General features: G+C 36.3%; 2 pseudogenes; one reads left to right on the plus strand and one right to left on the minus strand.

The window, feature by feature from the left end:
* Window positions 1-1,959: 1,959 nt before the first annotated feature.
* LOC148508208 (5S ribosomal RNA) lies at window positions 1,960-2,078 on the minus strand (annotated as a pseudogene).
* A 3,847-nt stretch (window positions 2,079-5,925) lies between these two features.
* LOC148508209 (5S ribosomal RNA) lies at window positions 5,926-6,044 on the plus strand (annotated as a pseudogene).
* The last annotated feature ends 928 nt before the right edge of the window (window positions 6,045-6,972 follow it).

Below are 6,972 nucleotides of genomic sequence, written 5' to 3' on the forward strand. Positions count from 1 at the left end.
TTTTTCTTTACCAATGTCAAAATTTGTAAATGTATCCCCCCACACACACATATATATATTTATGTATATATATATATATATATATATATATATATAGAGAGAGAGAGAGAGAGAGAGAGAGAGAGAGAAAATGGTGGATAAAGCGCCAAAACTTGTAAATGAATAAGTTAGAGAAAAAAAGGGATACGTGTAGTGTATATATACAGCAACTTAGCCTCAATTTTATAGGCGTCAGCTCAGGGTCAATGATATAATACAAGTGTGAGTATTTTGGAAACCATAGATGAAATGTAAATTGACAATTGAGCGACCAGTTTGCTGTTAAGAAACAAACGTGACTGCAGTGCAACAAGCTACTGATACATAGAAATTACGTGTATACAACAGAGTACCACTTATTCTTGCATCAGCGTAATAAAGGATTAGATGAGGTTTTAAACAAAAACTAATACTTATTCAAAATAACAGCGCAATCCTTATTAGGCAGGTATTGAAGGCCAAAAAGTGCTAGTGCAATAAATAACAGTGTAAAGAATATATATATAAAATAACAATTTATTGTGAACAATTATAGGATTTCCAACCAAGAGGCTAATAAAATCCCTTAAATTACATAATAATGAAAAAAGCAATAAAAAAGACAGTAAAAAAATATATAAATTTTTTTTTAAATTAGCAGCTTATCTGAATGAGAAAGAGAAGTAGTAGTCCAAAGTGCATGAAGTAGCAGCAGACACTCCCAACGCGTTTCGTCTATGACTTCATCAAAGGGATGGTGTGTGAGTGTAAAGGTTTGCTTTTTATAGCCCACTAAGGGTTCAAAAGGTCAGGAATCCGCGTCACATCCTGTGTGATCCATGACCCTCATATATACTAAATATCTTGTTAGTATCAGTTCATCAGTTCCTGATAAGCATATTCCAGTAGTATTTTAATCAATTCATAAATAACGGGATGTTGTTCAGTGTTCTAACATTGCGGCAAATCTTTGCCCTTACTAACAGTACTTCCACCCTCACTCTGGCGTGACACCTCAATGGTGAAAGACCCTGTCCGTCTAGGTTGCGTGGCGTCCTTGTGTTCACGTCCTCTCCGTTTGGTGTGCACGTGTCCCATGACGATGCACGTCTCCTCCGCGTCACCGCCTGTCTCCTCCTAGACTCCCAATCATGGCCGCTCGTGTCCCGGGCCAGGCATCACTTCTGCCCTGACTGTGCATGTGACTATGCATGTGACCGCAATGTTCTTCTACCAGTACATCATTTCCGCCCTTCTGTTGTACATGGTGGGGATAACTTCCGCCCATCTTTATGAAATAAAAAGGGAAAAGTCTCCGGTTTCTTCTAAAATAGAGAATTAATATTAGAGTTGGTATCAAAAGTATAAGGTTATGAATGGAAGTATATTCAGTGGCACATTTTGATTGTTTTAACAGAAATATAATGCCATTGGAGATCCACTATAGGACATAGATGAAATAAATAAGAATGAAATAAATTATATATAGAGAAACAACTTGCATATTAGTGCATATTATGATATAGTGTAATGTGAAATGAGAGGGTATTTATGCATATTAGGGGTTGGGTCCATTGCAATAAGTTCATATGTGATAAATAGAGATATAGTTCGTATAATGTTCTGAATAAAATCCATAGTTCATAATAAATATGTCCATAAGTTCAGAATGAAATCTTCGATAATGTTACTAGTTTTCTTATTCTTGGGTTCTTCTTTTTCTTGACATGTAGAACCAGTGCAGGATCAATACAACACCTGGAATTCTTAAGATGTCACCAATCTTAGTACTAATCAGGCCCAATAATACTAAGCTCCCAGTCCCATAATTGGAGCTTGTATAGATTGGTATAGTTGTATATGTATCTCCAAGAGATGCAGGTACATTCAAATTCCCTTTTTTAGGCCATGTCACCTTGTATTCATTGCAGATTCAACGTATATTTGCAGCACCAGGTATTCCTAAGAGGTTACCCTTCTTAGTACTGACCTGGCCCAATCATGCTTTGCTTCCAAGATCAGACGAGATTGGGCTCATACATGATGCTATGACAGCAAATATAATCTGCAAAAGAAGAAAAGTGAATACTGCCAAATTATTTCTACTATACCTGATCTTCCCAATGAGTTCACCCCTAGAGGTACTGGTCAGGCCCATCCCTCCAATGGGGAGGTATAATAGTAGATGGGAATTGAATGTATCATAAAAAGGGAGCAATTTCGTAGTATTCATTGAAGCCTTTTGGTAGCCAGTGTGTCCAATTCAAACAGCCAGAACATCTCTCTTCTTGATAATAGATTGCCCAAATCCCCTCCTCTCTCTCCTAAAGTCACATGTTCAATGGCTTTAAAAGTAATCTCCTCAGCATTAGAGTTATGTTCTGTTATAAAATGTTTGGAGACAGCATGTCCCTCTACTTGATTCTTAATGTTTCGGATGTGCTCCTGAATCCTCATTTTCAAGGGTCTTTTAGTTTTACCAACATATTTCAGTCTGCAGGTACATTCTAACAGATATATTACTGATGTCGAATTGCAGTTCATAAAATTCTTTATAGTGTATTCCTTAGATCCATTTGAATTCATGAAGGTTTTTCTTTTTGGATGGAGGTATTTGCAAATATTGCAACGGCCACACTTGTAGCTACCCTTACATTGCAAAGTATTCTTAGTTGTTTTGTCCTTATCCCTTAGCATACTTGGCGCTAATAAATCTTTCAAATTCCTTGATTTTCTAAAAACAATTTGAGGTCTGGGAGGTAAAATCTTGTTAAGAATAGGGTCCATCAGAAGGATATTCCAATTTTTTTGGAGGGATTTCTTGATTTGTTTCTCATGACCACTATAAGTAGTTATAAATAGTACCGCATCATTTCTCTGTGGTTGCTCAGTTCTATATTGGAGTAACTTGCTTCTTTCTAATTGTCGAGTCTTCTGCATTGCTGTCATAATTGTTGACTCAGGATATTCTTTCTCTCTAAACCTGTTAGCATATACTTCCAGTTGTTCATTACAGCTTGTAACTTCACTACAGTTGCGTTTGATCCTGTAGAACTGGGAGTACGGGATGTTTCTCTTCCATTTATCTAGGTGACAACTTTTAACATGCAGGTAACTGTTAGCATCCACTCCTTTAATGAAATTCTTAGTACAAATCTTATCCTCTGTGGCGGTTAAAACCAAATCTAAAAACTCAATACTTGTGTTATTAAAATTCGATGTAAATTTAAGATTCATATTGTTATTTAAGATATGTGATAAAAAATAGTTAAAATTTCCTTCTGATCCTTCCCAGATGATTAACATATCGTCGATATACCTCTTGTAAAAGATAATGTTGTCTTTAAAAGGGTTATTATTATACACATAATTTTTCTCCCAACATCTCATAAACAAATTCGCAAAGCTTGGGGCAAAAGTAGTCCCCATCGCCGTTCCACATGTCTGGCGATAAAATTGGTTTAAAAATTTAAAATAATTATGAGTGAGAATAAAAGACATAAGATCACATAAAAATTCCTTATGGGGAACTTCAATTTCCTCATCCATCTCTAAAAATGTCCTTGCTGCATTGATACCTTTGGAATGCTCGATGCACGTATATCACCAGCCCAAAATTACACAAGCAACAGGAATACATTGCTCAGAGAAACTACAAGAACAGCCTCCCCCCTGAAAAGAAGGTACAGAGAAGAAGAGGAAAACGGGGGGGCAGGAGGAGGAAGAAACCTAAAAAGGAGAAACCTTCAATAGATCCCAAAACTAAAGGCATCTTTAATATATCCCGGCATACACTAAACAATTCTGAGATAACACTACTAAGCAGAGGATTGAATTTTGCACCGACGAGAAACATGAACAAATTCGACACATTCATTGATTTAAATAAATTTGTGAGGAATCTCACATTAAAACGACACTTTTTAAGGAAGGAATCAGCACCTCTTAAGAACTATAGTGCTCCAATTTCTAAATCTGTTTACTACCCATTAATATCAAAAGGGAACTATTTAAATATTTTTTATGAAATGGTGAAAAAAGATCTTTGCAGTAATGAGGCAAAGTATCCAACTATTAAGAAACAGAACCTCAGTAACAAAGAAAAAGAAGCCCTGAAGAACCTGAGAGAAAATCAGGAAATAGTTCTAAAACCAGCTGATAAAGGGGGGGGTTTGGTTATCATGGACCGTACATACTACCTCAAATAAGCATGTAGACTCCTTGATGATGCAAATTCCTATGAAAAATTAGAAAAAGATCCAACAGAAGAATACACAGAAGAATTGAGAACTATTCTACTGTATGGTTTACAAAGGAATATTATAACAAAGGAAGAATTTCAATTTTTAATGAAATCAAACCCCATAACCCCGATTTTTTATTTCCTACCTAAGATCCACAAATGCATGATGGAACCTCCTGGGAGGCCCATTATAGCGGGAATTGAATCACTTACCTCCAATCTCTCTAAATACGTTGATATCTTTCTCCAGAAATATGTTACAAAATTGGAATCTTATTTGAAAGACACTACAAGTGTCCTACAATACATGGAAGGCTTTGAATGGAGACAGACCTACAATTGGATAACTATTGATGTCCAATATTTGTATACGTGCATCGAGCATTCCAAAGGTATCAACGCAGCAAGGACATTTTTAGAGTTGGATGAAGAAATTGAAGTTCCCCATAAGGAATTTTTATGTGATCTTATGTCTTTTATTCTCACTCATAATTATTTTACATTTTTAAACCAATTTTATCGCCAGACATGTGGAACGGTGATGGGGACTACTTTTGCCCCAAGCTTTGCGAATTTGTTCATGGGATGTTGGGAGAAAAATTATGTGTATAATAATAACCCTTTTGAAGACAACATTATCTTTTACAAGAGGTATATCGACGATATTTTAATCATCTGGGAAGGATCAGAAGGAAATTTTAACTATTTTTTATCACATATCTTAAATAACAATATGAATCTTAAATTTACATCGAATTTTAATAACACAAGTATTGAGTTTTTAGATTTGGTTTTAACCGCCACAGAGGATAAGATTTGTACTAAGAATTTCATTAAAGGAGTGGATGCTAACAGTTACCTGCATTTTAAAAGTTGTCACCTAGATAAATGGAAGAGAAACATCCCGTACTCCCAGTTCTACAGGATCAAACGCAACTGTAGTGAAATTACAAGCTGTAATGAACAACTGGAAGTATATGCTAACAGGTTTAGAGAGAAAGAATATCCTGAGTCAACAATTATGACAGCAATGCAGAAGACTCGACAATTAGAAAGAAGCAAGTTACTCCAATATAGAACTGAGCAACCACAGAGAAATGATGCGGTACCATTTATAACTACTTATAGTGGTCATGAGAAACAAATCAAGAAATCCCTCCAAAAAAATTGGAATATCCTTCTGATGGACCCTATTCTTAACAAGATTTTACATCCCAGACCTCAAATTGTTTTTAGAAAAATAAAGGAATTTGAAAGATTTATTAGCGCCAAGTATGCTAAGGGATATGGACACTTTGCAATGTAAGGGTAGCTACAAGTGTGGCCGTTGCAATATTTGCAAATACCTCCATCCAAAAAGAAAAACCTTCATGAATTCAGATGGATCTAAGGAATACACTATAAAGAATTTTATGAACTGTAATTCGACATCAGTAATATATCTGTTAGAATGTACCTGCAGACTGAAATATGTTGGTAAAACTAAAAGATCCTTGAAAATTGCTCCCTTTTTATGATACATTCAATTCCCATCTACTATTATACCTCCCCATTGGAGGGATGGGCCTGACCAGTACCTCTAGGGGTGAACTCATTGGGAAGATCAGGTATAGTAGAAATAATTTGGCAGTATTCACCCCCCCTCCACTTCTTTTGCAGATTATATTTGCTGTCATAGCATCATGTATGAGCCCAATCTCATCTGATCTTGGAAGCAAAGCATGATTGGGCCAGGTCAGTACTAAGAAGGGTAACCTCTTAGGAATACCTGGTGCTGCAAATATACATTGAATCTGCAATGAATACAAGGTGACATGGCCTAAAAAGGGGAATTTGAATGTACCTGCATCTCTTGGAGATACATATACAACTATACCAATCTATACAAGCTCCTATTATGGGACTGGGAGCTTAGTATTTTTGGGCCTGATTAGTACTAAGATTGGTGACATCTTAAGAATTCCAGGTGTTGTATTGATCCTGCACTGGTTCTACATGTCAAGAAAAAGAAGAACCCAAGAATAAGAAAACTAGTAACATTATCGAAGATTTCATTCTGAACTTATGGACATATTTATTATGAACTATGGATTTTATTCAGAACATTATACGAACTATATCTCTATTTATCACATATGAACTTATTGCAATGGACCCAACCCCTAATATGCATAAATACCCTCTCATTTCACATTACACTATATCATAATATGCACTAATATGCAAGTTGTTTCTCTATATATAATTTATTTCATTCTCATTTATTTCATCTATGTCCTATAGTGGATCTCCAATGGGATTATATTTCTGTTAAAACAATCAAAATGTGCCACTGAATATACTACCATTCATAACCTTATACTTTTGATACCAACTCTAATATTAATTCTCTATTTTAGAAGAAACCGGAGACTTTCCCTTTTTATTTCATAAAGATGGGCGGAAGTTATCCCCACCATGTACAACAGAAGGGCGGAAATGATGTACTGGTAGAAGAACATCGCGGTCACATGCATAGTCACATGCACAGTCAGGGCGGAAGTGATGCCTGGCCCGGGACACGAGTGGCCATGATCGGGAGTCTAGGAGGAGACAGGCGGTGACGCGGAGGAGACGTGCATCATCATGGGACACGTGCACACCAAACGGAGAGGACGTGAACACAAGGACGCCACGCAACCTAGACGGACAGGGTCTTTCACCATTGAGGT

This window comes from Taudactylus pleione, unplaced genomic scaffold (assembly GCF_031769625.1).
Source record: "Taudactylus pleione unplaced genomic scaffold, aTauple2 ptg000373l, whole genome shotgun sequence".
Classification (NCBI taxonomy): Eukaryota; Metazoa; Chordata; class Amphibia; order Anura; family Myobatrachidae; genus Taudactylus; species Taudactylus pleione.